Source organism: Ochotona princeps, chromosome X (assembly GCF_030435755.1).
Source record: "Ochotona princeps isolate mOchPri1 chromosome X, mOchPri1.hap1, whole genome shotgun sequence".
Lineage (NCBI taxonomy): Eukaryota > Metazoa > Chordata > Mammalia > Lagomorpha > Ochotonidae > Ochotona > Ochotona princeps.
The window spans coordinates 80899261-80921463 of record NC_080865.1 but is presented as its reverse complement, the minus strand read 5'-3'; the positions used below and the strand labels follow the sequence as shown (position 1 = coordinate 80921463).

General features: G+C 40.8%; 1 long non-coding RNA gene across 1 annotated transcript; it reads left to right on the top strand.

Moving 5' to 3' along the window:
- The first annotated feature begins 673 nt into the window (after positions 1 to 673).
- On the top strand, positions 674 to 2368 carry LOC131478485 (uncharacterized). The gene is made up of 3 exons (XR_009244491.1): positions 674 to 779; positions 885 to 947; positions 2159 to 2368. It is a non-coding gene; the product is annotated as an uncharacterized LOC131478485 (long non-coding RNA).
- The last annotated feature ends 19835 nt before the right edge of the window (positions 2369 to 22203 follow it).

Below are 22203 nucleotides of genomic sequence, written 5' to 3'. Positions count from 1 at the left end.
AAATTGCATTTTTCATCTCTTTTTATTTTATTTATTTTTATCTACAGAGAGAAGGAGAGACGGAGAGAAAGATTTTCCATCCACTGGCTAACTCCCCAAGTGGTCACAATGGCCAGAACTAAGCCGATCCAAATCCAGGAGCCAGGAGATTCTTCCAGGTCTCCCACTTGGGTGCAGGATTCCAAGGTTTTGGTTGGTCTGCAACTGCTTTCCCAGGTCACAGGCAAGGAGCTGTATGGGAAGCGGGGCCACTGGGGTACGAACTGGTGCCCACATGGAATCCTGATCTATGCAAGGTGAGGACTTTAGCCACTAGGCTACCACTCTGGGCTTTCACTGTTTTTTTAAAGCTATTTACTTTACTTCAAACTCAGTGTTATGGGGAGAGAGAGAGATCTTCCATTGATGATTCACTTCCCAAATGACTGCAACAGTCAGAGCTGGGCTGGTCTGAAGCCAGGAGCTAGTACCTTTTTCTGGATCATGCAAATGGGTGCAGGGATCCAAGACCTTGAGCCATTCTGCTTTTCCAGACCATTAACCTTGCTGGGCTGGATCCTACAGCTCCTTGTGGGAACCCCACACTGGGGGCTGAAAGCAATTAATGATCACCCCGTTAACTGCACATGCAGTCAACTGAGCTGTGTTATTTTGTTTTGTTTTAAGGCAACCTGTATGAACACTTCAACTGTAGCACCTAGGAAACCAGATACGCCATTTGCTCCAGCCCTGATGTTCTTTGGTCTTCAGCAGAAGGAAGATTTTCATGTGAACCAGAGGTGAGGCAGAACCCTGTTAGTCTTCTTACCTGTTGCCCAAAGGAGAAGGTGCACTTATGGCCTATTTTAACCCTGAAAGTGGAACATGTATGTTTTCCACTGCAGGTACATTGAAGGGTAAAATGATTAATAGCCAAGTATACACCTGATGGCTTTTGCCTTTACAAGGTAAGGTGCTAACAAAGTATGCTTATAATGGCTCGGCGAGGATTGCATGCTTTTGCTAAATGTTGGGCGCACAAGATACCCATTTTATTATTTTTTTAGTTTTAAAAGATACTTGCTTTTATTTATTAATATTTATTTATTTTTATTGCAAAGTCAGATTTACAGACAGAAGGAGAAACCGAGAGAAAGCTTCTCTATTCACTGGCTCACTCCCCAAGTGACCACAACAGCCGGAGTTGGACTAATCTGAAGCCAGAATCTAGGAGCTTCTTCTGGGTCTCCTGCATGGGTGCAGGGTCTCAAGGCTTTGGGCTGTGCTCTATTGCTTTCTCAGGCCACAAGCAGGGAGCTGAAAGGGAAGTGGAGCCACTGGGATATAAACTGGTGCCCATATGGGATCCCGGTACATGCAAGGCGAGGACTTTATCCACTGGGCTACCGTGATGGGCCTATATACCCATTTTAAATATAAACCCTTCAGGATATCCTATGTTTGGATTTTGACTCATTGACTCTAATTTCACTGTCATTTTTATATAATTGCTGAAAAGACTGAAAAATATTGTTGGTTAAACATCTTTAACGCTGGCAAATGTACATGACAGAAGATTGGGGTACTGTGCTAAAAATTAATATGTGGGGGCCAGCGTGTTGGCTGAACAAGCTAATCCTCTGTGTCTAAGTGCCAGATTCCATATGGGTGCCCATTGGTGTCCTGGCTGCTCCACTTCCCATCCAGCTCCCTGCTTGTTGCCTGGAAAGCAGTAGATGATGGTCCAAAGTCTTGGGACCCTGCATCCATGTGGAAGTCCCAGAAGAAGCTCCTGGCTCCTGACTTCGGATTGGCTCAGCTCTGGCCATTGTGGCCATTTGGGGAGTGAACCAAGGATGGAGGACCTTTCTCTGTCTCTCTCTCTGTAAACCTGCCTGTCCAATAAAAATTATCTTTAGAAAATATGTTAGCTAATCAGTGACATGATTAAAAAAGTTAATGCATGATATTGGAGATAAAAAAGGAAAGAGCCAGTAAGAAAATAGTAGTGGTATATGGAGAGGTGATTAGCTTGCTTCAAGCAGTAGGCAGCCACCTGTCACTGGGAGATACTAACAGGCCTCAGAGATACTTAGCAGGTTTTATTTTCAAGATGGTTTGATCTCTTCTTCCTTCCTTGCTGCCATCCCCCCTTCCTCCCTCCCTTTCTGTCTGAAAGACTGATCTTGTATCTACTGGTTCACTCTGCGAATGATCACAACAGCCAGACCTGGGCCAGGCTGAACTCAGGAACCAGGAATTCCTTTGCCAGGACTCGAACCTGAAAGAGATTCTGATGTGAGAAGTGGCAGAAAGCTTAACCTGCTCTGTACAACACTGCCCCTGAGTATTTATAATGCTCTATTTCTCATGCTCAGTTTCTCTTGTCACTAACTGAAATCTTCTGACAGCACATCACCTTAGTGTAGCTTATGGCTGTTTCTTAGATTATAGCTTAGCTTGATATGCTTATATTGAATGATTCCTTCTCTGTTTTTTTTTTTTGGGGGGGGGTGTTATTCTTGACTCTCACGGGATTTGATAAATTGCAAAAACAGTATACACCTGCTGTACCAAAACAAATAGAACAGATGTATAGTGAAGAAAGTTAAGTCCCCCTGCTTATGCTCCAAGGTAACTGCAGTTAAAAACTTGGTGTGTGTGTGTATATCATTCCTCACATTTTGTTTCATGCTCAGACAAATCACTATGCATTTATTTGGATTTTCCCCCCTCTGCTTCCCTCCCCCTCCTCTCTTACCTCGTCCCTCCTCTTTCCTTTTTTGCCTCACTCCCTCTTTCCCTCCTTCCCTTTTCGCCTTTAAAATAAAAATGAAATCATTTTTTACTGAAAGGATTATCAATAAAACTGACAATCTGGTTGTCTTAGGATAGGGAAGCTGGGAGACCTGGGAACAGAGGTAGAAAGGAGGTTGAATTTTAACTGTGTGCCCTCTTGTGCTAAACCTTTTTTTTTCTCTTTTCTTTTTCTATGGGCATGTATTATCAGTGAAAGAAATCCCTCTCTCCCCTTGATTGTCTCTGAAGTGTTCCATCAGGTGCAGTGTTTTCTATGACCTTGCTTTGCCATTAGTGAAGTGTTTTTTTTCCAAAATAGAAAGCAACTCTTGATGGAATTATAATGGAACAAAATTCAGTATTCTGTGTATTGATATGTTGTTTGTATTCCTGGAAAGTGCCATGTACCTCAACACTACGCAAAAATGCTTTATCTTTTAGGAATAAGGCAGAGTTGGTTTATTGACTCAGATCATTGTGAGCAGATTTTTCTCTTTTGTAATTATTTTATTTAAATAATCTTTATATAGTTAATTAGGGCACAAAGTGTCAATTATTATCATTATTATTTTCTGTACCTGGGGTAAAGAGGGAGATAAAGGGAGAAGCCCCACCCAGCCTCCCACCCATCCCAGGTTCCCGATGTTTGGTATGCGTGAGCAGATTTTTCAACCTCCATGAACATCTGGTGGGATCTTTGATGACCCTGAATGGTGCAGGATGGTGCTGTGCATTAAAGATATGTAGAAACCCTGGATTTTGTCCATTGAATGTTACTAGAGTACTCCAGTCATTATGCCCCTCCCCGCCCAATATCCAATATTTCTTTGGAGATTCACTCCTCTAAAGATTCGCTTCCTGGGGTCCGGCGGCGTGGCCTAGTGGCTAAAGTCCTCGCCTTGAAAGCCCCGGGATCCCATATGGGCACCGGTTCTAATCCCTGCAGCTCCACTTCCCATCCAGCTCCCTGCTTGTGGCCTGGGAAAGCAGTTGAGGACGGCCCAAAGCTTTGGGACCCTGCACCCACGTGGGAGACCCGGAAGAGGTTCCTGGTCCCGGCATCGGATTGGCGTGTACCGGCCCGTTGTGGCTCACTTGGGGAGTGAATCATCGGATGGAAGATCTTCCTCTCTGTCTCTCCTCCTCTCTGTATATCCGGCTTTCCAATAATAATAAAATCTTAAAAAAAAAAATGCCTGCAATGGCTAAGGTTTAAAAAAAAAAAGATTCGCTTCCTGTTTGGAACATTATTTTCCCAAATGTTTGCAGAGTTGATTCCTTTTTGTTATTAGAGTTCAGCATAGATGTTATCTCCTCTGCCAAGCCTTATCTGTACACTACCACTGCCCTATTCACTCTACCACTGGGCTTCATTTCAGTTTTTTGCATTTATTTCTTCTCCCCCTTTTAAAAATTTATTTGTTTTTATTGGAAAGGCAGATTTTTTATGGAGAGAAGGAGAAGTAAAGATCTTCTATCAGCTAGTTCACTCCCCAAGTGGCTGCAATGGCCAGAGCTGAGCTGACCCGAAGCCAGGAGCCAGGAACTTCTTCCTGGTCTCCCACATGGGTACAGGGCTGAAAGGCTTTGGGCTGTACTCAGATGCTTTCCCAGGCCTCAAGCAGGGATCTGGATGGAAAGCAGGGCTGCTGGGACACTGAACCAGTGCCCATATGGGATGCTGGTGCATGCAAGGTGAGGATTTAGCCACTGAGCCATCATGCCAAGCCTTTTGCACTTATTTCTACCCTCTATTTTTATGTTGTGTGTGTGTGTGTGTGTGTGTGTTTGAAGATTTATTTACTTTGTTGTTTGCATGATGGTGTTGCAGGCTATCATCTGCCTGTGGTACCAGCATCCTGTATGGGTGCTGGTTCTAGTTCTGATTTCTCCATTTCTGATCCAGCTCTGTCCTTACAGCCTGGGAAAGTAGTAGAGGATGGCTCAACCCATGTGGGAGATCCCAAGGAGGCTTCTAGGTTCCAGCTTTGGACAGGTCCAGCTCTGGCCTTTGAGGCTGTCTGGAGAATGAATCAGCAGATGGAGGATCCCTCTCTGTCTCTCTTTCTCTTTGTAATTCTTTCAAATAAAATAAATATATTTTTAAAAATGATACACACATATATATGATTTCAATATTTTTGTATCTAAATAAGCTATTTTTAAAAATTCTGTTCTCCATTAACATTTTGTCTTCTTGCTTTCTTTTTTCTGTAGAATTTATCACTATTAGATATACTATATTTTTTCCTTTAAAATCTGTTTCTTTTAGCCCACTGAAATATAAGTTCCATGAAGGCAGAGTTTTTAATCTGTTTTCAATCCTTCTACATTTTGGCACTTAGAGCAGTAATTACTCAGGAAACATTTGCTAAATATGTGAATGAGTGATCCAACTCATAATATGTGAACCAGAATTATTAATTGAGGTGAGAAATACAACTGCTGAGAAAAACTAAGTACTAACATTCTATATTCAGGCTAATATCTTCCCTTTGGGATTTCTATTTTTTAAGGGTTATTCGAAAGAGTTACAGGGAAAGGGAGAGGACAAGATAGAGATCTTCCATTTGCTGGTTCATTTTCCCAATGGCCACAGCATCTGGGGTTGGAGCAGATGGAAACCAAAAGCCAGAAACTGGTTACAGGTCTCCCACATGGGTTCAGGGACCAGAGGACTTGGACCATCATCCTCTGCTTTCCCAGGTGAATTAGCAGGGAGCCAGATTGAAAGTGGAGCAGTGGGATTTGAACCAGTATCCATATGGGATGCCAGCACCGCAGGTGTTAGCTTTACCTACTATGCCACAGAGCTGACCCCAAGGGGATTCTTAAAGCTTGAGCATATTACAAATTAATTTAAAGTTAGTGTAGAACTTAGCACCAAAACAAAGGAAATATCAGAATACGATAGTTGCTCCTCTCATCTTTGTTTTTTTTTTAAGATTTATTTATTTTATTACAAAGTCAGATATACAGAGAGGAGGATCTTCCATCCGATGATTCATTCCCCAAGTGAGCCGCAACGGCCGGTGCGCGCCGGTCCGAAGCCGGGAACCTGGAACCTCTTCCGGGTTTCCCACGTGGGTGCAGGGTCCCAATGCATTGGTCCGTCCTCAACTGCCTTCCCAGGCCACAAGCAGGGAGCTGGATGGGAAGTGGAGCTGCAGGGATTAGAACCGGCACCCATATGGGATCCCGGGGCTTTCAAGGCAAGGACTTTAGCTGCTAGGCCACGCCGCCGGGCCCATCATCTTTGGTTTTAATTTTTGTTATTTCATTTACCTGTGATCAGCTGTGGTTTGAAAGTATTAAATGGAGAATTCTAGACGTAAGCACATTTGTAAGTTTTAAGTTGTGTGTTGAGCACTATAAAATCTCACACTGTCCTACCAGATCCTGATTTGCACATAAATCATACTTTGTCTAGCATATCCATATTGCATACGCATGCTGTCTATTTATTAGTCATTTAATAGACATCTTGGTTATCAGATCATAGTGCCCATGTTCAAGTAACCCATATGTAGCAGCCTAACACTGCATGTCATTCGCTTCAGTTCATCTCATTACATAGTCATTGTGTCATCTCATATCACAAGAAGTTTGAGCAGAGTGTAAGATACTTTAGATGACACAGAGAGGGATCACACTGATTTTTTTCTATAGCGTATTGTTATAATTGTTCTATTTTATTATTGTTATTAATATTTCACTGTGATTGGTCTATAAACTTAAGTTTATCGTAGGAATGTCTGTGTTATATCTGTCGGCTTCAGTACCATTTGTAGTTTCAGGTATCCACTGAGGGTCTTGGAACAGCTTACTCTTTATAGGTAATACTATCAAGCCATTTTCAGTTTAGAGTTATGCCTTTGACTGGGAAGCTACTCTGAGATCACCCCTGCACAAAGATCTGGGGGCTCGCTTTCAACTAGTTTCCATGTAGAGGAAGCCAGAATAACTTTTGGATTTTAGACTTAAGTAAACGGGTGGATGGAGACACAATTAGCTGAGGTAAGGAAGAATTCTAAACTTATATATGATTTTTTTGAGTAATTTAGACTGAAAGATATGTATCAGGATAAAATAAGAGTGTTAGATATAAGCTAAATCCAACTTTGAGGGCTTGCTTCATGTATCAAGCTGTTATACCAAAAGCAAAGACTAGTATGGGAGAGATCATATATAACACAGTGCAAATACTGAATGTCATATCCACATGCTCTGCTACATTTCTTTCCTTTTATCTAAGCAGGGCTGTACTGTTTCCTTCTGACAATGGAATGAATACGGAATCAGTAACTTCCACTTCCAGGACTTCCTTCTAGAATAACTCTCATGTGTTTTCATGCTCAGTTTCTCTGTTGTTGCTAGAGCTGGAAGAAAAGGATTATGAAATGGTAGAGCATCATGCAAGGCACCCAGATCCCTGAATTTGCCTATAAAATGTTCCCCCATTCTCTTTTTCTGCCTTCTCTGGCTTTTCATATGATTATAGTTTAACTCCTCTCTTACTGTATCAATGATAATGCTTGGCCTAGAGTTTTTTAGTACACATTTAAAATAATTTAAGCTCACATTTCTTTTTTTTCTTTTTTTAAAAAATATTTTTATTGGAAAGGCTGATATACAGAGAGAAAGAGATACAGAGAGAAAGATCTTCCATCTGCTGGTTTACTTCCCAAGAGGTCGCAACAGCCGGAGCCAGTCAGAAGCCAGGAGCTTCTTCGGGTCTCCCATGTGGGTGCAGGATCCCAAGGCTTTGGGCTGTTCTATACTGTTTTCCCGGGTCACAGGCTGGATGGAAAGTGGATCAAATTGGCAGCTGGGTTTTGAATTGGTGCCCATATGGGATCCTGGTGCATGCAAGGCGAAGGCTTTAGTTACTAGGCTACCGTGTTGGGTCCTTAAGTTCACATTTAACTAATGTTCAACTTCACATATAATGCATGTACCTTATCACAGAGTATTTCTGATTGTTATCTCCCATTCCTCTGACTTCCAAAATGCTCTGGTTGCAGATGTAGCTTGTAGTTCAATGAAAATCCTGCTGTACCTACAACAGGCAAACACCTCTTACCCTGAACAGCCCAGTTGTAGATATTGAAAGCATGGTGTCTCCTCATTGGTGACAATGGTGGTTACTGGGAATGCTAGTACTCCTGCTTCTACTCCTTGGTTCCTGAATGCAAGGTCCTTTTCTTCTTGGGGAGAGTGCCATATAGAGGTCTTTGACTTAATATTTACAGTGCATCCTGGAGGATGATACCACATCCTTGCCAAGTATTACCTATGAACTGGTGTTCCAGCTGTGCCACCATTCCATCAGCCCGCTAGGTTAGCTATTTAGGAGCAGTGTAGAATGTGACATGCTAGGGATCCTATTGTCATGGACACATTTCCACACTTCCTTTGCTGTGAAAAAAGTCCCCTGGTTAGCTGCTCTACTGTATTGGGTTCCATGTGTGGATCAGGCATTCCTTAAACTTATGGATAATGGTACTAGATGAGATTCTGAGGCCAAGAAGGCAAAGCCACATCCAGAATAAATTTCCATTCCCAAGAAAATGAATGCCATTGCAGGAAGGACCTAATCATTCCCATTGCTGGTTATGGACCCAGCTCTGCGATGTTCCTTCCATCATCATGCCTGGCCTACAAAGCAGAGTCCCATTTAATATCTAGTGATGCTGGTGCCCCTCTCATCGACACATTCCTTTTGGACTGGGTGAACTGTATGTGTCCCTAGTCCCTCTGTGCAACGTAATGCTTTGGTGGGTCTTGTTGCCTCACATATGACATATACTTCAGGATGCCACCTTCGTGAGGCTTTAATTCCTTTCTTCATCATCTTCCAGGGCAATTCAGTCATCTTTACCTGACTTGGTGTCAGTCAACATGTTTTCATGTTGTGAAATTCATCCTAGTTGTGCATTTGCACCATCTCTTAAGATCCTTGCCAGGGTGTTCATTCTTGTAGCCCAGAGAATACTTCTATATTGGTAGACTATCTCTTAGCTAAATGTTTGTGTTCCACTTCCCTACCTGTTATCTGGAACCCCTTGAAAGAGTATCCTTGAAAGAATATCTTGAAAGAATTACCTTGTTGGATGTTCATTTCTTTTGCCTTTAGGGACACTGTATTCTATTAATTCTCTGAAACCCCTGAAGGTCAGGTTTCTGTGCTTGCCCCTCTGACCGCCAGCTATAGCAATTGCAGCCTCCTGGATTTGGGACACAGCCACCTGATGCTTACTCCTTTGGTTTCCATGAGTATTAACAAGCTGCTTTGGTCTCCAGGAAACAGCCAAACTTGCAGGACTTCTTGGTGCTGTTGGCTCCCTTCTCCTTGTGCATTCCTCATGGCATTGATGCACAGTGCATTTCACAAGTGCTCCTGGACAATATTTTTTCTGGTAGGTGTGTAGTATCTGGTAATGTATCCACTCTAGGATGCTAACTTCCCTTAGCCTTTAAATTTCTTTCTTTACCATCTGCCATGGCAATTCAGGCATTTCACCCTCACTCAGTGTGGATCATCAATTTCCCCTGGCTTCCAACAGCCACTGGAATTATGAATTTGTACCAATCCCTAGGGGCTTCACCAGGGTCTTCAGTTCTGTATTTACAAGAGAGTACCCCAAAATCACTAAGCTCTCCTTATCTAGCACTATATTTTGTCTCCACTGATCAAACACCCTTGAAATCTAGTGCATGGGAACTCTTTGATTCTTTTCAGTATATTTCAACTAGGTCTTACAGCTCCTTTAGAATACAGATATTTTCCTACAAGGCCTAGGACAATCCTGCCTGGGCGACATCTTGACTTAATTGATTACTAGTATTGTATCCAGCAGATGATATTGGGGTAGATATTTCCTGATATGGGAGAGGCCTTTATACTGTCTTCCAACAAGCAGAGGAATGAATGCCAGCTCTTAATGGGGAGGAGTGGAAAACCCCTGCAGGCTCTTAAGTGTTCCAAGAAGTTTGAGGAGCCAGAATTTTGGAGATGTTCCATGTTATATGTCCAGACTCCAGATTTGCCCAGCCAGAGCCTTCATCTTGGCATAACAACCCTGACTTGGATGGGCATTTGGTCATCTATGAAATGTAGTGACTCTGAGTTCAACTTTGATCTTTAGGTTTTTCTGCTCTTCCACTGAAGGAGATAAGTATCTGTTGGTGAGCTACCAAAGATGTCCTGTGACCTTCACACTTAGTTTTCAATTGTTAACTGCCCTTGGAAGTTAAATTATCCTTCCACAATACATGGGCATAACTTAACTATAGCCAGCTAGAACATTATCCCAAGCCGATACATGTGAAAATTTTAGCAATTGGGAACTGGGATGCAATCTTTATTTTAGTAAGTAATCTAGTCCCAGAGTCTCACTTTGCCTTCATAATCTGAGGTCAATCTGCTACCATTTGTGCCAGTTCAGCTCCTCTAGGAAGAGAGAGAAGGAGGGAGGGAGGAAGGGAGAAGAGAGGAGAGAGAGAGAGAGATAAAGGAGAGAGAATGAAGGAGAAAAAAATAGAAGTGCAAGACATTTATTGGGATATTGCATGTGAAACTAAGTGGGGAGGATGCATTGTTGAGCAGAAAGGGCCCCAGACCATGGTGCAGAGCTGACACTTGGGCATGGAAAAGGGAAAGCATTAGAATTGGGAAGGGAGAATCTCCAACTACAGGGCTGCCCAGTCAAATCTTTAAATGTCTGATTGCCCCATAACTGTGTCCCTATTTTCTTCTCCTTCTCTAGCCACATTCTCTTGCTCATACTTTTTTTTTTTTTTCAGATTCATGGCTTTAAATGCCGCCTATAAAGGCTGGTACTGTGATGTAGTAGGTTAAGCCTCCAACAGTGGTGCTGGGCACCGGTTCATGTCCCAGCTGCTTCACTTCCATCCAACTTCCTGCTTATGGCCTGGGAAAGCAGCAGAAGATGGCCCAAGTCTTTGGGAACCTGCACCTATGTGGGGGACCTGGAGGAAGCTTTAGGCTTTTGATTTCGGGTTAGCTCAGCTTTGGCCATTGCCGCTCTTTTGGAGAATGAACCAGCAGATGAAAGATCTCTCTTATCTCTCCTCTTTCTGCAAATCTTCCTTTCAAGTAAAAATAAATCTAAATTTCTCCTCTATTGGTGGCTCTCAAATGTGTATCTCTAGACTTTTCCTGTAACCCCCAGACTTAGATATTGTTTGGCACTTGAAACTTTACTACTTGCCCCACGTAGCATACGCAAAACTTGGCTTTTTATTCTGATTTGTTTCGTTTTTCCTGGAATCTTTCTAATTTCACTAAAGAGCTGTCACTGTTCACCTCATTTCAGAATTAATTAAAGCAGATTATTTTCCCTCCCTGATTTCCCATGCATGTCCAGTGCATCCATCATTTTGCTGTCTCTTCTCTTTTAATGCCAAAGTATTTCTACTTCAACACCTCTATACATGTAATTCCCACACATAGAGCTCTTTCTTCAATTTACAGTTTAAATATTGTCACAGCAGAGAGGACTTGGGCCATCTTCTGCTGTTTTCCCAGGCCACAGGCAGGGAACTAGATGGGAAGTGGTGCATCCAGGGCTCGAACCGGCACCCATATGGAATCCTGGCACTTGCAAAGTGAAGATTTAGCTACTGAGCCATCGTACCAGGCCCCTATCTGCTGTTTCACTACCCCAATTCCCTGGATGGCCAGACTGGACTAGACTGAAGTCAGGAGCCCAGAACTCAGTCTTTATCTTCCGGGTGGATGACAGGGAACCAACTGCATGAACCGTCACCAGGTGCTTCCCAGTGTGTTTACTGGCAAGAAGCTGGGATTGGGAGAAGGGTGAGGACTTTGAACCCGAGCACTCTCTTGTGGGATGCAAGTATTTCAAATGGTATATTTAAAATTTTTTCCCAAATAAGTTTTTCAGACTACAATTTCCTGAAGCATAGAATAATCCATAAATTACTTTGTATTATAGTCAGTGAATACTTTATAATATTCATTACACAGAATCACAGAAATTTTGGGTGAACTAATTGTTCACATTTTTTTGTAAGTACTAGTTCATGCAATCAGATAGCCTCTTGGTAAGTCAGTCAGCTGATACACAATTTTTAAAAAAAGATTTATTTACTTTTACTTGAAAGGTAGATTTACAGAAAGAAGGAAGGGTGGAGAGAGAAAAATATACTTTCTATCCGTTGGTTCACTCCCTAAGTGGCTGCACTGGCAGGAACTAAATCTCCAAAATTGAGCCTCCTCTGTGGGAGCAGGGTCCCAAGGCTTTGGGCTGTCCTCTTCTGCCTTCCCAGGCCACAAACAGGGAGCTGGATGGAAAGTGGAGCAGCTGGGACATGAACCGGCACCCATATGAGATGCCAGCACTGCAGGCAGAGCATTAGCTCGTTATGCCTCCCCCATCAAGTGGTATCTTAACTACTGTACCAAATGCCTGCCTGATGAGAACAATTTAAAAATATTTTATACTTGCATTTTAAAAAAGAATTCATTTATTTTTATTTTAAAGACAGAATTACAACAGAGAAAAGGAGAGAGAGAGAGAGAATATCTTCCATCTGCTGGTTCACTCTCAGCATAGCCACAGTGGCTAGAACTGAGCTGATCTGATCTGAAGGCAGGAGCTAGGAGCTAGGAACCAGGAGCTAGGTACCAGGAGCTAGGAGCCAGGAGCCTCTTCTGGGTCTCCTGTGTGGGTGCAGAGCCCCAAGCATTTGGGACATCTCCTGCTGCTTTCTGAGGCCATTATCAGGGAGCTGGATCAGAAACAGAGCAAATGAGACTTGAATCAGTGCCCATATGAGATGGTGGTATTACAGGGGGAGACCTAACCTGTTACACTATGGCACTGGCTGTATCCTTGGATATTTATAGTTATCTGTTACATGGGTGAAAGAGAAAATGTACTAGAAACTGGAAAATTCAAGGAACAGATTATCTCAATACTTTAGGAACCATTGCACTAAATCCACCCCACCTATTATTTTCTATGATTAGAAAGGCAAAACTGGACAAGGATACTGACAGGAAAATTACAGACTAACTTCACTTAATGACCATATGTGCAAAAATACATAATACTAACAATCAGAATACATTATGACAAAGTTGAATTTATTGCAGTAATAAGAGTGATTTAACATTATAAAATTAATTTAATTTGCTGCAATAACAGGACCAAAAAGCAAAACTAACACTTCTATTCAACCTTGTGTTGTGGTTCCCAATAAATGTGGCAAGAAAATGAAAGTAAAGGAAAAGCAGAGTTAACAGCAAGTGAAACAGTGCTTGTTATTTGCAAGTTAGATGATTGCCTGCATAAAATGTGAAAGGTTGTATATGAACTATTGAAATTGGGAATGTAAGAACAATACTAAAAAATCAATAGTGTACTAACTAGATCTTAGAATATCAGCAAAAACTAAAGGATATCCAGGAACAATTCTAAAAAAAAATGTGTAAGGCTTCTGTGCAGAAAAGTATAAATCTTTATTGAATAACATTAAAGAATATCTAAATTCTTGGAGGTACTAAATAGTTTATCTAGAGGAATACTTAATTCATTTAGAGATTTATTCCAATTCCAATTAAAATTCTAAACAGGGCCGAGAACAGTTAAGACAGTATGAAGCCATACAATATACTGTATCAGATGTCAGTACCTCTTTTAAGCTATAGTGGTTAAGAGAGTACAGAGATAAATAGAGCAGAGGAGCATAATACAGGGAGCCTAGAAACAAAGTACAAAGTGGAAACTTGATATATGATCAGTGTAGAAATGGTGAGCTGTTTAATAAATGTTGCCGTGTTGCTGGAGCCATTCGTTATTCATATAGAAAAAATATAAGTAGATCCTGACCACATGTTGTGTATAAAAACAAGCTCCAAGTGGTTTCAGGATCTTAGTGTGACAAGCACTTGGAAATGTTGGGAAGCTAACATAAACAAACATCTTTATGACCTGTGGTAAGGAAAATTTCACAATAGAACACTAAGAGATAAATTTAATAAATTTTTCTACATTAAAATTGTAAAACTTGCATACAAGAAAATTAATCAAAAGCAAAAAAAAGTTCACTGACTAGGATAAGTACTTGTAATATGTTTGTTCCTACCGCTAATCCTTGGCACTTTATCTTCCTTTGTCTGGAACCCTTTTTATCCAAATATAGATTCGACTCTCTCCTTCAATTAAATGTCAACTCCCTAGAGAGGGCTTCTTGGATTTCCCTACTGAAAATAACAGCACCTTTACTTTATCTTCTTTCTTTGCTTTATTTTCATAGCGCTTGTTACTACCTGACATACTCTAGTTATTTGCTTTTTAGTTATTGCCTGTCTCCCCACTAGAATTCAAGCTCCTTGCTAGCACAGCCTTAATTTTATTATCTGCCATATCCTTTGGTCCTCAGTTTCTGCTACAGGTGTATACTAAATAAATGCTATTGGATGAATGAATGAATGTTAGTGATGATGATTAGTATTCTATATAAAGAACCACAAATCAGTTAAAAGCAATGAGTTGTCCAATGGGGAAATGTTCAAGGGCTATCGACAGGCAGTTCACAGAGGTGCAAACCTGAATGAGCAATAAAATTATGGAAATATATTTGATATAATTTGCTATTATGGAAATATAAAATTAAACAATAATGTATGTTTATTAATGTATGCCCCTGACATTCCTGGCCCCGAATGTATACACATTTTATCTCAGTGACTCAATCTAGTGCTAACCTAAGTGCTGCTGAGAAGGAATTTTAGAGGTGTAATTAATATCTCAAATCAGTTGACCTTGATGGCAGATTATCCTTGGTGGACTTGACTGAATCAGGCAAACATTTAAAAGTGATGGAACTCTTGCAGGAAAAAGATTCAAAGTGTTAAAGAGGTTCAGTGTGAAGGGGACTCTATTACTGACTTTGAAGACGGAGGTGTAATGTGGCAAGGAATGTAGATGGTATGTACAAACGAAAGCGGAGTGTTTGGCTGATGGCAAACATGAGAATGGGACCTTCAGTTGTACAATGGCAAGGAAGTGAATTCTGGTAACAATCACATAAACATGAAAGAAGTACTTGAGCCTTAGATGAGACTGCTGGCCCAGAAAATACATTAATTTCAGCCTTATGAGAAACAGAACAGAGACCCCACCTAAAGCCTGCCTGGACTTGTGACCTTATTTTAAGCCACCGTGAAGATTGTGATAATTGATCATTTGTTACCTAGCAATAAGAAACTGATGCAATATGTAGATCAAAGAGAGAGGCTATGTGCAATAATACTTTGATGAGGATACTGAAACTTGGATTTCACATAATTTTAATGTGTCACAAAATATTCTTCCTCTGTTTTCCCTATACATTTAAATACATGGAAACCATTCCTAGCTTGTGGACTGTACAAAAACTAGTGATGGGATGAATTTGGCTTGTGTGTGATAGGTGAACACTCCTGATCTAGAAACTGGTGCATTTTCTAACTTTTCTAACTTTTCAGGATTTTTATGTTTCATCATAATATGAAAATCTCTAAAATATTTCTTTCCTCAAGACTTGAAATGAACTACAGCTCATTTTCTTCACACAGCACCATATGCATTGTAGCATTTTTCAAACACATGATGTGTTTTAAAATAACGTTCTCTAGTGGTCTAAATATTGTCTAAATATCAAATACAAACTATAAACCATTTAGTTTGTACATCAATTTGTAGCACTCAGTTGGGTTCAAAGGAACATTGCCAGTTCTAATGAAAATAATGTAGTTATTTATTTATTTTTCTATCCCCCAAGGAAGTGTTCTTTATTCTTTTGATTGTATGATTTCTAGTTAGTTGATAAACATGCATGCCCTTTCTTAAGATATGTTAATTATTATGGATGTTGCTATAATAATCTTTTCAGCAATTTATATTGCCCAAATATCTGCTGTATCATGCATTAATTTTTATCATTTAATTGTTAAATCAGGAATTTAGAATGCTGTGCTTGCACTTTAATTAGAAATGGAGTTATAAAGGCAGACAATACCTTTGGAAACAGCAGTCTGGTAGTGCATGATGGACTTTTATGATTCATTTTCCAGAAAGTGGTTGGCTTAATACAACAGAAAGATATTCCTTCACAGTTTTGGTGGCTGGAAGTCTAAAATTGAGGGATCTCCTGGGTCTGCTACTTCTGAAACATGCAGGGGGGAATACTTCACTGCCTCTTCCTGGCTTCTGTTGCTTTCAGGCAATCATCAATATTCCTTTGTAGATATATCAATCCCAACTTTGCCTGTATTATCAGATAGCTCTTTCCTCACCATGTGCAACTGTATGTCATTTACTATTTTTGCAAGGACATCAGTTATATTGGACTAGGGCTCATCTAATGTCTTCATCTTAACTTGATTACATTTGTAATTATTTCCAAATAATGCGGCATTTGTTGATACTGTGAGTTAAGACTGTAGCAGGTGTTTTTTTTTTTTAAGATTTATTTATTTTATTACAAAGTCAGATATACAGAGAGGAGGAGAGACAGAGAGGAAGATCTTCCATCCGATGATTCACTCCCCAAGTGAGCCACAATGGGCTGGTGCGCGCCAATCCAAAGCCAGGAACCTGGAACCTCTTCTGGGTCTCCCACGCGGGTGCAGTGTCCCAATGCATTGGGCCATCCTCAACTGCTTTCCCAGGCCACAAGCAGGGAGCTGGATGGGAAGTGGAGCTGCCGGGAATAGAACCGGCGCCCATATGGGCTCCCGGGGCTTTCAAGGCAAGGACTTTAGCTGCTAGGCCACGCCGCCGGGCCCCTGTAGCAGGTGTTTTTTAAGCAAAAGATCAAAATGTAAGATGAAACCAAAATGTTAGAATAGGAAAGATCTTAGAAATTTTAACTGTGACTACTTAATTTTACATTTGGAGAAATTGAGGCATAGTAGGCTTGTTCAAGGCTACACAGGCTAGGATAGAGCTAAGGCTGAAAATAAGAAACGACAGGGAAAGTTACAAGGCATATGCATATACTTTTTGGTTTAAACACCTAAAATACTCACAGTTGGTTCTAGGGAAAAAAAGCTTATCTGAGACTTTCTTGCCTCCTTTTCTTCCCCCTTTTCTTCTTATCAGAACCTCCTTGAGTTCACTGTCTCCTCTAGGAGCAGGTTATCTTATAGAGTGTTTGTGTGCTGGCCATTGTGCTTATGGTACTCCATTGTCTCCTGGGGTACTGTCTTATGTATTCTCATGATATAGTGATAAATGCTATTATGATCCCATTTTACAAATGAGGAAACAGCTTCAGAGATGTTGATAAATTTTCCCAGAATCTTACAGCTTGTTAGAGGCTGAGCTGAGATGCAAATATAGGCAGGCCCTGCATTCTTCATTACTTTGCCAGTCTGCATCTTCCTTCTTACATTTGACCTTTTCTGTGCCAGACACCCAAGGTTCCTCCCAGGAGGGACTCTTCCAGCCTGCCCTCCCCACATAAAGTCCTGTGTTTCAGAATCATCTCTTGAGCTCTGCTTGTTGCCATGATGAAATGGTAAAGGAAGAAACTAGATAAATGAACAGGACCTTTCTGCAGGGTAGGGTCTGTTTCCCAAATTTCAGGATTCCAGAACTTTATCTTGTTGGTTTTTCCAGGAGTATTCAGGCCTAGGGACAGAATAGCCCTATGTAAATTTAAAGCAATTGATTGCTTATCTGGAATACCAGTTTGGAAATTTACACTGGCAAAAAAATGTGCCTTCCAAGTGTTGCCAGCAGAAAGCAGGAGAGAGGGACTCAAACAGGGCATTGCCAGGAATCTGCTGATGACGTTCTCATGCCTGTGATCTGAATCCTTGCCTTCTCACGGTGTACCAAGGAGACCAGAGCAAATGCGGAGGGAGTGCTGGCCATAGGCTTGACTTCTGGGCAAGCTCTGGATTGTCTCAGGTGTTTTTCTGCAGACAACCTGAGGCAGAAAGCCAGTTGGTGTGTGGAGAAGAGCAGGAAACACAGTGTCCTGGATTGATTTCACATGACAGAGAGCGGCAAGTAAGGAGGCCATTTCATACACACACCCCCAAATAAAAAATAAAAAACAAAACAGGCTGTGGTAACTGGTCTTACAGAAAAGCTATGAGCTATATATATATATATATAGTGTGTGTGTGTGTGTGTGTGTGTGTGTGTTTAACTACACAGGTAATGCATGAATACAAATGCAGAATAATCTCCCTCATCTGTGGAAGTGAAATCACTAGTCAACCTGAAGTTGAAATGATGATTATTAAACGGCTAGGATGAGTAAGGGAGGCTAAGGAAATGGAGGGGGGTTTGATAGGGGGCATCAAAACGGAGTCAGATAAAAGTGGCAAGTTCTAGTGTCACATAGCAAGAGAGATCTATAACATGCACTGTATAAAGAACTGGAAAAGGGGAGGGTCTAGGCTCCTAACACAAAGAAAAGATGTGAAAATGGAAAAGCTAGTTGCCTCATTTGATTAGTTTATGCTGTATGTATTTCTTGGGATATTGCAACAAACCACATAAAAGTGGGCAAGTATTATATGTTAATCCAAAATGAGACTGTCCAAGGCTGTTGAAATCTTGGTCAGGAAATCACACCTTCAAGTGAGCAGCACAGGAATTGCTAGAGAGATCACCAATAGGGAAAGTCTTCCCTGCAGGTTCCCGTCCAGACAAGGAAGAGTCAGGGAACACTTAACCCAGGACACTTGCTTAAACCCCCTCCTCCCATGTCTTTCCTTCTCCATTCAAGAGCCACCTCATCTCCTGGATCCCTCCCAAGAGGTGTCCCCTCCCCTTTTTTTTCTGTTTCACAGTTCACTTTGCAAATAAAAACTTTTTTATTTCTATACTAAGTTGAGGAAAGAACCAACCAAACTTTGCTAGTAAACACAAAACTTAAAATTACTTCTAAAACATGTGGCAGGTTTTTGGCCTACAGGTTAAGATTTGCACATCCCTTGTCAGAGTGCCAGAGTTTGATGCCTGACTGCACACCTCATTACAGGTTCCTAGTAATGTGTGCTCTGGGAGGTAGCAAGTGATGGCTGTAGGTTGAGTTCCTGCCAACCCATGTTGGAGAGAGACCCAAGTTGACTTCCTAGCTTCTGGCTTCAGCCTCAGTCAGTGGCTATTGCAAGCATTTGAGGAGTGAACCAGACGATGGAGGTGCTGTCTCTTTCTCTCTACTTCTCAAAATAAATTTTTACAAATTTAAGAACATATTCTCATCATCAAATGTTCAGACATAAAAGTATACAGTACAAAACCCTTATCCTTGTTACCCTTCCTCCCACCACCTACACACTGAATCCCAGGTTCCCCCCGGAGGGAACCATTGCTATCAACTTAGTGAAGATAATTCCCATCTACTTCCCATGCATTTGCATAATACAATGTGTATATGTTGTGTTCATATGTGCATTTGACTTTCTTACAAAAAATGTGATTACATTAAATTTATTATTTGGCAACTTACCTTTTCAGACATACAATATATTATTTTTTTTAAAGATTTATTTATTTTTATTGAAAAGGCGGATATACAGAGAGTAGGAGAGACAGAGAGGAAGATTTTCCTTCCGATGGTTCACTCCCCAAGCGGCCACAACGGCTGGAGCTGAGCCAGTCAGAAGCCAGGAGCTTCTTCCGTGTCTCCCATGCGGGTGCAGGGTCCCAAAGCTTTGGGCTGTCCTCGACTGCATTCCTAGGCCACAAGCAGGGACTTGGATGGAAAGCGGGGCCACCAGGATTAGAACCAGGGCCCATATGGGATCCCAGCGCATTCAAGGCAAGGACTTTAACCACTAAGCTATCATGCCGGGCCCAATACAATATATTATGAATCATCTTTCTACGTCAGTCTTTTGTTGGGGGAGTTCTTCCTCGATCCAGGTTAACCTTATCATAAGAATAGCAACTGGGCTGTTAAGTGGAGCCCTTACTGGAATGTGGATTTTGCCTCCCTGAGTTCCAGTTTTATCATGAAACTAAAAAGGGTCAGAAAACCAATTGAGGGAAATGGAAAAGGACCCCCCCCCAAAAAAAAAGCTATCTTTGGATAAATCAAAATGTTAAGCCCCATCTCTTTGAATTTTTATCATGAGGAAGCAAAGAGATGGTGCCTGAGATTTTTGCTTATTATGAGAATGGAAGAAGAGGCTGTCAGTCATACGCTTCTGGTAGCCTTTTGTTTTGAGCAAGTTAGACAGCCTTAAAATTTCAGCCTGTGATTGTTAACTGCTTTTCTCTCTCTCTCTCTCTCTCTCTCTCTCTCTCTCTCTCTCTTAAAATTGTGCTTAAAAGACACAGGTTCCACCATTGTTGTTTTCTTGGATCTTTCTTGAAAAGCCCTTTCCGGCTGCAGCAGGAGGTTTCAATTTATACTATCTTTAATAAATCTTGCCTTACTCACCGACAGTGTCTGCATGAAAGTTCTTCTTTCATGTGAGACAAGTAGCGTATGAGACAAGAAGGATATGTAAGGGAAAAGCAAGATTTTAAGTGTTCAAGGGGAAATTTCACCAGGAACTATCACCCCAACTATCTTTAGAAGTACAGCTACTTCACTATTGTTAATGACTGCTTAGTATTCCACAGAGTGTTTTTAAACTAATCTTTTATTGGTGGGTATTTTAGTAGTCTCTGGGTTGTCTCTAATATAAACATTACTGTAATAAACATCCTTGATATCTGTATTTATTGCCTGTTCTTTAATAAGACTCTCCCTACCCCATTATTCTTTTTCAGGAATTTTCAGGTTATTCTTCTTTGATTATTTTTCCATAAAATTTCTAGATATGATTTTGTAGTCTCCTGAATAGGTGATTTTACTGAGATAATGTTACATGTATTTATGTGTTTTTAAATTTTATTTCAGAGGGAGTGTGTGTGTGTGTGTGTGTGCGCACACACTCATCTACTGTTCCACTTTGTAAGTGCCCACAACAACCTTGGCTGGGCTAGGTCAAAGCCAAGAGCCAGAAACTCAGTCCAGGTCTTCCACATGAGTGGCAGAGACCCAAGTGCTTGATCCACCACTGTTACCTCCAGAATCTATATCAGCAGGAAGCTGGAGTCAGGAGTCAGAGTTGAGAATCAAGTCAGGTACTCCAGTGTGGGACAGGGGCATCCTCACCTCTGAACTGTCTAACCCTGTATTAAATTTGTAAATCAATAGTGCCTGTTTTTGCATTCTGACATTTTCATGTTGAAACTTCAAAATATGTCTATTTACGTTTTACCAGAATTTTCTAAAAATCTATTTTATTTCAAATTTATACAAATAAGTATGTGTTGTAGAAACTTTCATTCTCATATAGTTTACTTTCCATTAATATAAATACAAAGAGAACAGATTTCTTTCATAGATTCAGTTGTAAAAGTATAATATCTCCCTCCCTATCCACGTAGAAACTTTAGACCACTTAGAACTGTATAGATTAGCAAGCACAAACCTTGTTTCTCTCTTCTGCACTTGGGCTATCTTCCTCTGCTCTTCCAGGTGCGTACAGGGAGCTGAGTTGGAAGTGGAGCAGCTGGGATTTGGACCAGCACCCATAGTGATACCAGCTTCACAGGCAATAGCTTAGCATGCTGTATCACAATCCCAAGTCCTCCCCGCTTTTTCAAAAATAGGATGATGGCGATTCCTGTGATCTGCAACTTGCCATTTTTAGTTAAAACTTCTCCCTAATATCTTTACCTGTGAGCTATTTGAGTTGCCAATTTCTGTCTTTTGTTAATGTGTGTTTTCCTGATTTATAACCATCCTCTGTGCATTACTGTTATCAGTCATTTTCTTTTAATATTTGCTACAAATTATTTTTTCTAATTTGATGCCTTTTGGCTTTGTTTATGACAAATTTTGGCTGCTTACAATTTTAAGACATTTTATATAGCCAAATGTTTAAATTTTTTCCTTTTTGGTTTCTAGATTGCAAGATTATAAAAATATTTTCCTTTATTTTGTTTTAGTCTCTGCATTTTATTTTTTTAATTAAAATCTTAACTACATCTGGAGTGTATTTTTGCATGGGCAGTGAAGAGAATTCAGCTTTATACATTACTACATGACTCTTTTGGTATGGATTTTTATCAGCTAGTAAAGGAGTTAACTCAAGCTAGCTTATTGAGGGAAAGGGCTTTTATTTATGACAATATGGAGTATTTCCTGGAACTTGAGGTATGGGATGGAGCTTCAAGTCCAAAAGGACTGGAATCTAAGAAGAAAAAACAGTGTCAGGAATTCAAAGAAAGGTTTGTTTACATTTCTCAACTCTGCTGTGCTCTGAACATCTGCCTCATTCAACACTGGGGATTGGCTTTCTCTGCTTCTCAGTCCTGTTGGTGGAGGCTGGCGTGACTCAAGTTCAACAGTTAAGGTTAGAAGTGTCTT